The sequence below is a fragment of the Arvicanthis niloticus genome, chromosome 25 (genome assembly GCF_011762505.2).
Source record: "Arvicanthis niloticus isolate mArvNil1 chromosome 25, mArvNil1.pat.X, whole genome shotgun sequence".
Classification (NCBI taxonomy): domain Eukaryota; kingdom Metazoa; phylum Chordata; class Mammalia; order Rodentia; family Muridae; genus Arvicanthis; species Arvicanthis niloticus.
The window spans coordinates 32,228,287-32,242,188 of NC_133433.1; the positions used below are offsets into that span (position 1 = coordinate 32,228,287).

The window sequence follows — 13,902 nt, forward strand, 5'->3', positions numbered from 1 at the left end:
ATCGGTCAGTTACACAGAACCCATTTCCTTATCCATAAAGTGGAGCCTCAGGGAGACATCAGTCAAAAGCCCCACTGAGCTGATCATAACTTCATGTTTGTGCACGTGAAAAACCCACATACTGTTTCCTTGACAAACTGAATGCCTTCCTCAATATCAAACTCATGGGACAAAAAACATCTTTTTCTAGACTGGTATCTTTTTTAAAGCTTCATAATTCTGCAGATCAGAGCCACCAGGAGACCTTGTAAACCCACAAACTGCTGGATCTTAATTTAAAAAATTCTGATGGGTGGGCTCACATAGGTCCAGAATTGAACAGTTAACCATTAACCATAAATTCATTGATATCTGCCCAGCAGCTGACTGATAAGTAGGTATTGGCATTGTGGGATTTAAAAAATATTTCTTAAACTATAATAAACTGGCACATGGTGTCCAATTTAAAATTCTAGTTACATCCATATGCAGGATATTAAAGTAAGGTGTGTGTGTGTGTGTGTGTGTGTGTGTGTGTGTGTGTGTGTGTGTCTATAAATTTCCTGGAGGTATGTGCTGTAATTACTCAGTATTCCGGACCTCTCAAATATCAATTTATCTCTGTAATCTGATCATTTGTGGCAGCTAGGGTATGTCCCCATCACAGAGTTCATTCATGTTTGTGAAGTGATCCCTCCAACTAAGAAGACACCGTCTTATACCATACGAAAGAGATTGGCATAGTAAGACAGAGATAAAATCCCAGGAAAAGCGCTTTTTAGTGACACAGGGATGAGCACCATCCTGCTTGAAATGTTGTCTGGGCAAGCTGCACTGAGTGGAAAAGACAGGAACTTCTGAGAATGCTCTTAGCCTGAGCAGTTTTGTTCCCGGGTTAAGTTTGCTCAGGTCAAAGCAACCGACAGAAGTTCAGACTAAACAGGAAGAAAAGCAGCTCAATTAACAGGACAGTCACAGGAATGGCCACCTCACCTAGAAAAAACAAACTCGGAAGAATTCAGTCGCAGATACTGGGCTCCTCTGTTCAGATAAATGCCGTGATTTTCAGACTGTAGGTAAGACTTAACCTCACGTGCTGTACTCTCCTGCAGAGTTCCTGAGAATCAACACAATCCATCTTTTGAAGAAAAAAAAAATGAGCCCCAACACGGATGTAGCAGAGACCCCTGTGGGTAAGGAAAGCCCCTCTCACAGGAGCGGAATTGTTTCAACTTAATTGAATGACGTGAACTTGGGGAAATACCTGACATTGCCAGCTTGACCTCTGCTAAGCCTTTTGAACTTCAATCACTGTCCTTCAACACAAAGCTTTCTGTTCAGCTCGCAGTGACTTCCCCTGATTACCCAGGTAGCTTATCCGAAGGATTCCAGGGTTTCGGTTATCATTCCTGCCAGACTTCGACACAGCCATTATTTCCATGCGGGGTTTTCATGGCTAAGCCTACGGTGGCATCTGCAGTAAGTCCATTGAATCAAAAGCAACTCCTTTAGTTTCTAATCTGCAAAGAGTCAATAATTTCTCTTACAGAAAAATAAATGGATCTAATTTATGGGGCTGATAATGGAATAGCAAAAAAAAAAAAAAAAAAAAGCTGACACTGATTTAAAATCACACTGTTGGGCTGGTTTTCACCTAGATCTCAGATTTCAAAATGTAATTTATGATATGGAATAATAGAAAAGACTGTTTTCAATAACAAAACAGAGATGGTTAAAAACAACCTGAATGTTTGAAACATTTCTCATCTAGTTCCCTTGTAAACATGGTAAAAATTAAACTTGTTATTTGAATAAATTAGCTATCCTGGCAAGTCGCAGGACATGGAGCCTGAGTTTTAAAATATGAATAGTTAAGTAATGCTTAATTCTAAGTAACTAACTTTCTTAACACTAGATTATATGTACCTTTTCTAATGCCCAGAAAAACATAATTCATCCAATTCCTTATTACAAAGTAATATATATGATCTGCCCTCATTTCCGAAGGAGATTGCTGATGAATAAAATGTTTCCTATTCTATGGAAAATGATGCAGCTGGTAGAATCTGCAGAGATGTGACTTGTGCCAGCATGGGAAGGACAGTCCCTGAAGAGTAGAAGCAGAGGTGGGGGCTGGGCCTTTAAGGAAAGGAACAATTCACAGCCGCAAAGCTCAGACTTCGAGAAAACTAGGGATTTCTACATGACACCTCATAGAAAATGTCAGCAGCGTGTTGACTGTATCTTCAATAGCATTCAAATTTAGGGTGTCAAATATACATATGTATATAAGGCATTAACAGAGGAAACATCAAGGAAAAACACCCAGCAACTAATTAATTAATAGCTCGTAACTAGAGAAAAAGAAATTACTTTGAGTGAAAACAGCCAATGGGACGGGGGAGACCTGCAGAGATGCTCTAGCAGATAAAACAAATGCTGCACAAGTGTGGATCGCAGTTCAGATCCCCAGAACACATATAAATGCAAAGTAAATGTGCCTGTAGTCCCAGCACACTGGAGGCAGAGACGGGGCCTCCAGGGCAGGCTGCCTAGCCAGACTACCTGTATAGTAGAGCTCTGGTTCAACTAGGCGACCTTGGCTCAACGACTAAAGTTGAAAGACAGATAGAGGGAAATGTCTGCTGTCAGTCATGGACCTCCACACATGTGCACATACACCAGTGCACACATTCAGAGGCCATGGGAAAAGAAGAAAGGAAGAGGAGGAGGAGAAGGAAGAGGAGAAGGAGGAGGAAGAGGGGGAGGAGGAGGAGGAGAAGGAGGAAGAGGAGGAGGAGGAGGAGGAGGAGGAGGAGGAGGAGGAGGAGGAGGAGAAGGAGGAGGGGAGGAGGAGGAGGAAGAGGAGAAGGAGGAGAAGGAGGAGGAGGAGAAGGAGGAGGGGAGGAGGAGGAGGATGGGAGGAGGAGGAGAAGGAGGAGGAGGAGGAGGAGGAGGAGGAGGAGGAGGAGGAGGAGGAGGAGGAGAAGGAGGAAAGACAGAAAAACAGAAAGACAGAAAGGCAGAGGAAGAGCCAGAGTAGACACACCCACTGTTTTAAAATATTATGCCATACTATGTAGCCATGGAGTAATTTGATTGTGATTCTGAAGCCACTGGAACCCTTGACAGCAGAACGGACTCCTGGATTTCATTAAAATGAACCCCACAGTTTCTGTTATCATTTTACTTCTCATTCTGGTTAAATGAATCGGCATTCGAATTTTTTAGCAACTTAAGCTTAAAACGGATCTCAAGCTTCTTGAGAACAGTTCGACTACTGTGGATAGTTATTTCAACCTGAGAAAGTGGTCATCTCTTCACCCAAATTCTAATATAGCAAAATCTACTCCTCAGAGTAAGCTACCTCTATATTGTTACCCATGCCCTCTCCAAACTTGGAACCAACAACCAACGTGCTTGGCAGCTCCAGCCGAGCACCAAGTGAGACTGTGTTTAAAGCCCTTACTTCTTCAGCAGGAAGTGTCTGAAGCCTGGCAGTACAGTTGTTTGGCTCAAGGACTATGGCATTCTGAACCAGAGCCACACAGCCGGCTCCCATGCTGGTCTCTGAATCTGAACAGTGAGGACAGCCACTAAAGAAGACACAGCTAAAACTGAGTGGTGGAGGAGAGGGGATTTCTGCTCCACGTCCACCCCCAGAGCTACACTACAACATCTTTACCATGTTGGTTGCTACTGTCTGAATTTTCAATAATTTCTCGTTCTCAGCATGTGGTGGCCCAAACTAAAAGCAGTTTAAATATGTTCAGCTAAGTAGCTTGAAAGAAGTTTTGTTTACCTCTTCAGTTCAGTGTATGATGAGTCCTTAACAGCCCTGGTAACAGTGCAGGAGGATTTGAAGGGGGTCTCTCTTTTTACCAAAAGCATGCTGTTTATTGGCCTTAATAGTTCTCAAAACAGGCTAAAGTGCATGCCAAATAACCTTGACAGAGAGCAACTAAGATGTCTTTAACACCTAAAAGCCCTCCCACAGGCTCATACCTCCCAGCTCCTCTCAAGGCAGCTCGCTTCCTCCCCTCAACGCCTAAAACTAGTTTCTGCCACCTCCTCTATACACTGATAAACGTCATCAGAGAGTGAGAGGCAGACTGGACTGACAGGACAAAGCCATGCGCACCCACAGCACCCATCTTCAACTCTCTCAGGCTTCTCCACCTCAGAAAAGTGAGAACAAGAACGTATCAGGGCTCAATTGAACAAACTTAATCAATCTACTAAGAGTTCATCTCTGAGTTGGGATTGAATCCTGAAATTAAAACAAGTCAAGTCTGACCTAAGTCGCCACTGGAGAACTAAGGTGTCAGAAAAAAGCAGAATTCTGGCGTCAGCCCCTTCAGACCTCCATTCCCAGATTTTTTTTTTCAATCAAACGCTATCCTAAATACGCTGTAAAGGAATTTTGTAGATCCAATTAAAGTCCCAAAACAGTTGAAGTTTATCTGGGTGAACCTGACACCTAAGCAAGAAGACCTTTTATGAACTTAGCAGCAAGAGACCCGGAGAAGTGCCAAGCGCCAGAGGTTCTGCAGGCTGTGCTGCCTTGAAGAGGGAAGGGGCCATGAACAAAGACCGGCCACTAGTCTAGCAGCTGACAGCGAGTCCGAGGCAACAGCCAGCAAGGAGAGGACCTCCATCCTATAGCTGCCTAAGTGGTCTCAGAATGACTGCAGCTGGGAGCCCAGCCTGAGCAACACCGGACTCCATCTGGCAAAGACTTTAAGGAATGAATTCAACCCAACCAGCTCAGATTTATGATTGAAGGAACCCACCAGTGAATGCTGTAAGCCCCTGTTTGTCCAAAAGTCGAGGACACAACACCACACTAGACATTCATTGGATCAACATGGTCCTGCCTTGTACAGTAGTGTAAAGTGACTCAGCTCAATTTCACTGTTATTAGATTAAGTTCCTCTGTGGTACTAGCATACTTCCAATGCTGGGCAGTCCAGAAGAGCCAGTTTCCTTGAAACTTTGGCCCAACTGACTGTCACTTGAGTGAAAGAGAAGCAATACCATCTTTACTGCAAGTCCTGGCCCGGTAGGAAGATCTACAAGTGTCTTTGGCATTATCATTGCACCCGACCTGGTGAGAGGCTCACATCAGGGGAAGCAAAGAGGAATTAGGACAAATCAAGGGATGTAAATCCCACTCCCCATTTCCTGCTTACACTCAGATGTGTAATCCACTTACATGCAGGCTAGAAGCCATCATTTCATTCCTGCCCCGCCCCTCTCTCCTTCTGTAGCTGGTTGTTATAATTAAGCATATATGGTATGATTCACATGCCCTTTCGGTACCCTCTCTAGAAAAGACTAAGCAGCTTGGAAAGGTAAATTCAGAGGATGCTCTGGTCATCTAGGTACACGCCAGGAAAGAATGGTCCTGGTTAACCATGTGGGACCCAGAGCAAAGAAAAGCAGGAAGGCTTTCAGTGGTAGCGATTTTGGAAACCAGTGAGAGGGCAGCTGGTAGGCATGGACCCGTGTCCTGAGCACTAATAAGATGCCCACCAGAGCTACATCAGCCACTGTTCGCACTCATACTCTAGAACTTAGCAAAGGACATTTTAGGTCTAAGCAAAATTTTGGTCACATGTTACTATCTTGCCCCAAGTACTCTGACTACTCTGACCTTTACTTGACTTTCTTTTCTTCTCTAGCAGATTTTTTTTTCATTACACAAGATATGCTTAGAATGTTCCCCAAAGCCAATGCCAAAATGTGCTAACAAAATCCTGGAAATCAGATTTTGTTTGAGCCCAGCGAAAAAGGAAAATACTGGGCAGATAAAAGCTTGGGTCATTCCAGGGATTTGGGGTAAGAACTGCAACCCGGGGAAGATGAGGAAGACGGTGTTACTGTGCATAAAAGGCCCAAGGGGCCCTCCACATCTGTGTGCAGTGTCAAGAAGGCAGTGAACAGGATTCAGTCTGAGGCCTGAGCTGCAACTGTAAGCTCAAGGGAGCATGAAACTCAGCTCTGTCTTACAAAATGAAGTTGGGACAGGAACTCACACAGGGCAGGAACTTGGAGGCAGGAGCTGATACAGAGGCCATGGAGGAGTGCTATTTACTGGCTCGCTTCCCCTGGCTTGTTCAGCTTGCTTTCTTATAGAACCCAAGACTACCAGCCCAGGGATAGTACCACCCACAATGGGCTCTCCCACCCTTGATCAGTAACTGAGAAAATGCCTTACAATTGGATCTCATGGAGGCATACTCTCAAGGGAGGCTCCTTTCTCTGTGATAACTCCAGCTTGTGTCAAGTTGACACCCAAAACCAGCCAGTACAACTGTCTCTCTGTTCAGCCACAGGTAAGTTTGTTCCAAATATTTTAATACATAGTTGGCTGAATCTGTAGGTGGTACCCACTGTTTGCAAGTGTATAAAGTCCTGAAAATTGACATAACATTTCTAACCCTACACTCTTAACAACAGTAACAGTTCTCACAGGTTCATGTCCACCACTGTACTGAAGAAAGAATCCTGAGTTTCAGATAGTCACTGACTAATAATGGTTAATATTAGATAAGATAAATGTTTATTCCCTGTGTGCCACTCTGGGCCTACCTCAAAGCCAATTATTAAAATGTATGTATTTAGCAATCTGTCTACCGAAGAAAATGACTATCCTTGGCTGTCTTAATAGGTGTCTCATGAAAGAATGATTCATATGTGAAATCTGTTTGGAAAACCTGAATAGTAATCAGAAAGAGGATTTTAATATGAAATTTCAGAAAGCTTTTAATATGTGGATGTAATAAATCCACAGGAAGATCGGTCTCTTTTGCATGTGTAACATTTCTGTGTGACCATCATCACCGTGAACGCTCGGCAGAATATAACTGAGGGAATAGTCTTTAGAAGCCTCAATCACATAATAACGATTTGTGATACATAAGACATTGCTCTCTCGATCAGTCTCTGAAGTTGGTGTCTCTGAACGTTTCCTCGTCCATTTCTGAAATTCCTGTGGTGAGTTTCCACTCGTCTTTATGTCAGAGCCATGTGCTTCTTCCCTTCATAGTGGCTCCACTCTGTGCCACGTGCCAACAGCACGTGTTTCACGATTCCCTAACGGCCTCCTCTGTTTCTCTGCACACTGCTTTCTCTGTTTCCTTCCCGGTGTTACACCTGTCCCTGCTCTTTGCCGCACTCGTCCCTCCCTTTAGTCCTTAGTATGTATTACCCATACTTCCTGTGTCCACTATGGGGGGTCCTGTGCTTCAGCATCGAGTTTGTTGTGAACAAGCTATTTCTAGTAGCTTCAGGGTTTTTATCAAGAAGAGGTGTTGAGAGGTTGGAAGAGATGGCTCAGTGGTTAAGAGCACTGGCTGCTCTTCCAGAGGACCCAGGTTCAATTCCCAACACCCATAAAGTGGCTCACAAATGTCTGTAACTCCAGTTCCAAGAAACATAACGCCCTCTTCTGGTTTCCTTAGGTACTGCATGCACATGACATACATGCAAGTAAAACACCCATATTCGTAAACTAAAGGGATTTTTTTTTAAAGAAAAAGATGTTGAAATTTTCAAAGGCATTTCCATGTCTATTGAGATAATCATATACCTTCTGTCTTTAAGCCTATTTCTGTCATATTATACTCATCAATTTGCATAACTAAGCAAAACTTGCCATCCTGGGATGAAAACAACTTGATCATGGAATTTGAGTTTCACATGTTTCAGTATTCCGGGCCCCTTCCGAGTCCCCTTCGCCCGAAAAAGAGAAACGTGAGGCTGTGTTACCACAGCGAGGCTTTATTCTCGTATCAGCAGAAGCAGAAGACCCCAAGCCCGGGAAAGGCACTGCTATATGTACCCTAGAGTGGTGTGTTCACTTCTGATTGGCTGTTCACTCATTACCCATAATACGCCCCGGGATGGGCAGTGACTTTGGCGCGCTTTTGCCTTTTGCACCTGCACAGTTAGTTGTTTAGTTGTGGGAGCACAGGATGTCCGCGCCATCTTGTAATGGGGAATGTTGTCACCGCTAACCGCAGCTCCTAACATCTCCCCCTTTCAATTTCATAAAGATGTAACAGCCTTTTGCCTATCAAGCGTGGCACCAACTCAGTGAGGGAAAGCAGAGGCCTGATCCCCTGTGCAAAATGAGATATTGTAATGGGTTTCTTCTCTTGTTGTCGTGCAATGAGTAATACCATACCCATCTCGATGCCTTTTGTCGGGGAAAGGGAGCCTCCACCCTGGGGCACCACCAGGAGAGGAGGTTTTTGGCATCAAACCTTTGTGCAATCAGGCATACTTTCGGTAAATCTATCCACACTCGTGGAACATTCCCTGTCCCGTACCCACTCGCAAACACCTCTAAATATTCAGGTACCACAGTTATTCAGGCAAGGGCTGGCTAGACTTAGACCTCTCATCGACCCAGTGCAATGGGCTGAACCCTTGGGGTGCATCGACTGAGGGTCTCAGTCATCAGATACTTTCTTAGCATAGATAGCCAAATTTCAGGGGAAGATGCTTGCTCAAGGCTACGAGTGCTTGGGCAATAGCGACCTTGTCATGTTTTTGTTGGGCTCTGAGCTTGCAGACCAACCATAACATGAACACCAATCCATAACATAGGGCTGCACCAAACAGGCCTATTCCCACCCTTTAAGAAAGAAGGAAAAAGCAGAGGTAGGCCAAGAAGTAAAATCGCCAGGGGTAACAGGGTCCACACGTGTTCCATTAAGGCTCGAAATCCGGATCTGCAATCACTGCTGCATCTGGTCCAGCTCCCTAGTCCAATTCCCTTGTAAATAAGCAGAAAGGTTATGGCTTTGAATAAATGTATCATTCATAAATCTCAGAGGTGTAATACATAGATGTGGGGTTGCTGACACGCAGCTCACTTGAACCACATCCGTGAGCTGCTCCACATGGGCTTGGAGCAAATCAGCTCTCTGATTGACCAACAGAATGTCTGATGCCAAGTGTGCATCCACTTTCTGTAGAGTGGTCAAAGCCTCAGAAGTCTTTTCTGAAATTTGATTAACAACAGTAGCTGCTGTAACTTGATTAGCCAAGGCTATGCCAGCTGTCACAGCTGCAGCTGCAGAGATGGTAATAGCAATGATAATGGCTGCAGTAATGCCAAAGTCTCTTTTATGTCTTATTAATGATGTAATAGGGAAAGTTTCAGGATCGGCTTCTACTGGAATGGGCACAAAGGTAGGCACGTGCACAACCAAGGCTAGGTCTAGTGATCCATTCCAGCATTGTGTTAAAAAGCATGTAACATTTTTATAATCCAAGATATCAGAATTATTTTGAAAGTTGGATAACATAAAGAAAAATGGGGGGTCCACACACACCGACACTGGTTGTGCAGATGCATTCCTAAACACCTTATTAATTTTAATGTTATTCAAATGGCTAGAGATATTAGATCGTGTAGCTGAAACGTTTTATACTTCATGAAATATACCATTCAACAAGGCAAAGGCAGATACACTGGCACTAGCTCCAGCCTCATTACTCAACACCCAATGATAAAAGGGCCAAATATTTTCTATGCCAGTGCTCTTACCTGTATTATTCATTACAAGGTGTATGTAGTTTACTTGTCTTATTATCCTTGCTTGCTGCCACAAAACAAAGTGTAAAGTTTAATGGAAAACTTGTAGCATTATATAACTCAGGCTGCTGGTAGGTGCGCCGAGAGCACAGGGCATCCATGTAACACTCAGTAGCTGTAAACAACGGCAGCACTGCAGAATTTGAATGTACTGGCATGGGAATAGGCCAAGATCTAACTATGGCCCATAGTGGTATACTTATCCCCAAATCGAACATCAGCATCAGGAGAATCAGAGCCGTTATCTTGCAATCTAGCTTCATTCTTCACGATCTACACCAGCCTCATGGGGACCCAAATTGGATTGTCTTCACCCTGTGGAAAAACACAGACAGCTCCCCTCCCTGGCCATGGCGGGGGTCTATCGCGTCCCTGACCTTGGAGAAGGACAGCAGCCATCTCTAAATTTGCTGCCGCAAGTCCTGTATTAGTGAGGGGACCTCCCAAGCCGCGACAGATTCTCAACCAGTCTTGCAACCCTCTGTTCCTACGAGGGGCAATGACTGTGCGGCATTCCGCTGTAGCATTTTCAAATACCATTTGTTCTATCAATGGCATTGCCTGCTCTGGTTCCCCAAAGATTCTGCCAGCTGCCTCAGTCATGCGGGCCACAAAGTCAGAGAAGGACTCATTGGTCCCCTGAGTTATTTTGGACAAATAAAGATTATTCCCTTCTCGCCTGGGGAGAGACTTCCAGGCCTTAACAGCAGCTGTCACTATTTGTGCATAGACCTGCCAAGGGTGAGTGGCCTGGTCATTCACGTGTATGCCAACTCCAGCCAGCATGTCAAAATTCCATAATTGTTGACCCTCAATGCTTGCATTAGCTCTGGCTTGTGCTTGTAACTGCTCATGCCAGAGCGCTTTCCATTCCAAATATTGGCCCATATTGGTAAGTACCGCCTTCACTGTGTCCTGCCAGTCTCCTGGCGTCATAGCAGCTGCACTTAACCTCTCCACTTGGGATACAATAAAATTAGCCCCAATTCCATATGCACGTACTGCCTCAGCTAATTCTTTGACCTGCCTATACTCTACTGGGGCATGAACACAGGCTCCCTCTGCCCCTTCAAAGACCGGAAATGCCAGCTGTAGCTGTCTCTGATCTCCTGGGTTGAGAAATGAATTAGAGACGCTGCCCGGGGCATAGGCCGGAGGCAAGGGCGGGGCCGAGGGACTCAAGGTCTTTCTTAGTCTTATCTCAGAACAGTTATTTTTTGCATAGGCGGCTGCCTCCTCCTGTAGGCTTTCTTTTTTGGAGCTGCTAAGGTCTATGGCGGCAAGCTCCTTAATGGGGTATAGGGGGGTCCTTTTGACCTCTACTCTCTCTTCACCAGCTGGTGAAGGGTCCTTAACCTTAACAGGCCCTGCAGTGGCCCCCGTTCCTTTTGAGTACTCTTTTCTTTGACCAGGCTCCTTGGCCTGCCTCTGTTGCCCAGGTTTTTTTGCCTGCTTCTCCTTTCCAGGCTCCTTGGCCTTGTCTTTTTCCCCAGGCTCCTTGGCCTGATGCCGGCTAACATGCTCTGTTTCTGATACCCTGGAGTGGACCTCTCCTGAAACCTCTTGACTTGCCCTAATAGCTGTGCTGCGAGCTGGATCCCCACAACACAAATAAGCTAAAAGCAAAAACAACACAAGCAAGAGGCCAACTAGTGCAGCGGCGGCAATGGGTGAGAATTTGCTCACAACGAAGGCTTCCACCCCAAACATATCTCTCAGAGACGTACCTCGATCCTGTAGTCTTTTAACCCGCCCCGAATCTCGGGGGGGTCTCCCACGGCGCCTTGAAATTCCCGGGTTTTGGCACCAGATATTCCGAGCCCCTTTTCGAGTCCCCTTTGCCCGCGAAAGAGACACGTGAGGCAGTGTTCGGGTAGTTACCACAGCGAGGTTTTATTCTCGTATCAGCTGAAGCGGAAGACCCCAAGCCTGGGAAAGGCACTGCTATATATACCCTAGAGTGGTGTGTTCACTTCTGATTGGCTGTTCACTCATTACCCCTTAATACCCCCCGGGATGGGCAGTGGCTTGGCATGCTTTTGCCTTTTGCACCTGCCCAGTTAGTTGTTTACTTGTGGGAGCACAGGATGTTCGCGACATCTTGTAATGGCGAATGTTGTCACCGCTAACCACGGCTCCTAACATTTCAGAATATGGCTTACAAGATTTTTACTGGGAACTTTTTGGGTCCATGTTTATCAGAGAAATGCTCTGTCTTCTTTTTGTTCTGTTGTCTTTTTCTCTAGTTTTGGTATTAGGGCACTTCTTGCTTAATAGAACAAATTTAGTATTATTTCTTCTCTTTCCGTTTTGCAAACCAGTTTAAGGAATATTGATGTTAGCCCCTTTTTACAGGTTTAGTAGGATTCAGCAGTGAATCCATCTGGCCCCGAATTTTTCTTTGTTGGGAGAGAATTTTTTTTTTTAATTCTGGAAAAGAATTTATTGAAAGTCTGCATTTATATATTAAGTGTTTACGTTTAGTTTGATGAGAATACAAACTTCTCAAGTTAACTGAGCCTTTGTCTTAGAAGTTCATCTATTTGAGTTTTATACATATTTTTTTACATCTTCAAGATCCAGGGGACGTTCCATTGCTGCTTCTGCTTTTTCCTCCATACAGCTGCAGAATAGTGTTGCATCTTTGATCCAACTCTCACAGCTGAACTCAAAGCTTGGGTATCTCTTCCACTTTCTCCTCAAGTTCATCATTTCGATTTGTTAATTTAACTAGCTCTTCAGACATTATGGATTGAGATTTTTCTAGGTTACTAATTTCTAGCTGTAAATGACTAATTTCTTCTTGCCTCAGCTTTAACTGAGACTGTAGATGTTCAACAATGCTCCACCAGGCTCCCGTCCTTACAGCTTCATAAAGATTGCTTCCACTGGCTGATGTAGACATTGGTCATGTGGCTCATCCTGAGACAGGAAGGATGCTTGCAGCCCTTCTGTCTCTACTCCACTTAGATCTGCAGGGTGACATGGTGGGAGTACTAGAAACAGAAAACGGCTTGTGGTCCTTTTCTTGTCCTGTGCTTCTTGAGTGAAAATGGTTTTCTTCCTTTCTGGTTCAACTTTCATTCTTCCCATTTCTAACTGACTGCTCAAAAGTGTCTTTTTCTTTCCTTGTCTCTTCAAGCATTCTACATATGTAACTTTTAAGTTTTCTAATTCAACCTGGCACCAACTATTTTCATCCACTAGTTTTCAAAGTTTATTTTCCTCTGACTCTAGCTGGGCCTGAAGTCTACTCTTTTCCTGTCATAATAGAGAATTCTATGACTCCATTGAAGACATCTGGATTTTGCTGGCCAGGAGTTCTTCTGTAGCTGCATGCTCTCTTTCAACTGCTGCAGCCAACAAGGTCTGTGATTCACCAATCCTGTCAGATAGAGTCTTCTCTCGCATCTCCCATAATGATGTCTGGGATCCTAGAGTTGCTTGTAAATTTTCTATCTGTGGAAGCAATGGTCTTGTTGTTGATGAAACAGTGACTCAGCTCTTGGTTTTCATTCTCTGCTTCATAGAGTCTCTGCTGAAGTCCGCTGATCTCATGGCGTATGTAAGTAATTCTCTTTTCTGGCACCTGCTTGCTCTGCCCATTGCAGCGCTAGCCTAAGGTTCCCCACCTGAAGCGCTAATGCCTCCTGCTGCTAAAGGAGCCTCCCCCCCCCCCCCGTCGCCCCCCCCCCCGTCGCGCCCCCCCCCCCCCCCCCCCCCCCCCCGACCTAGAAAGAAAGTTCTTCTCTAGCCTTCATCTCGGGCCTCAGAGCAGCTCCCTGACTGGGGATTTACAAAGCTTGGACCTAGGACACAAAAGCAGAAGATGCGTAGCAATCTGGGGCTGTGCTCCAAACTCCATAGGAAGGGCCTGGGGACAGGACCAGAGCTCAAGCTGACACCTGAGGTCAGCAGGACCCGCACCGGGTTGAAGCATGCGGGGCTGGGGTCCGATGGCAGACAGCCCAGAACCTGCTTGCCTGGCTCGGTCCAAGTGCTCGGCTATACCTCCTGGATGTCCTGTCGATGGACATCTGGGCCTGGGACAGGGCCTGCTTGACAAAGTCGGACAACTGCAAAACATTGAACCAGCTCATGGCCCCTCCTCAGCACTGGCTCCAGCCAGCTCCAGAGGCCTCAGCGGTGACCCACGGCCTCCCCACGGCCTCCCCACGGCCACCCAGAGCTTGGAGCCTCCCACACAGCTTGGGAGATTATTTTTATTGCCGTTTCAACACTATTAATTGCTATGGATCTACTAAAAATGTTTATATCTTCTTGATATAATGAAGATAGGTGATATTTCCTAG

At 45.2% G+C, this 13,902-nt stretch overlaps 1 pseudogene; it reads right to left on the minus strand.

The window, feature by feature from the left end:
* Nucleotides 1–12,048: 12,048 nt before the first annotated feature.
* On the minus strand, nucleotides 12,049–13,689 carry LOC143438355 (TATA element modulatory factor pseudogene; annotated as a pseudogene).
* Nucleotides 13,690–13,902: the final 213 nt, after the last annotated feature.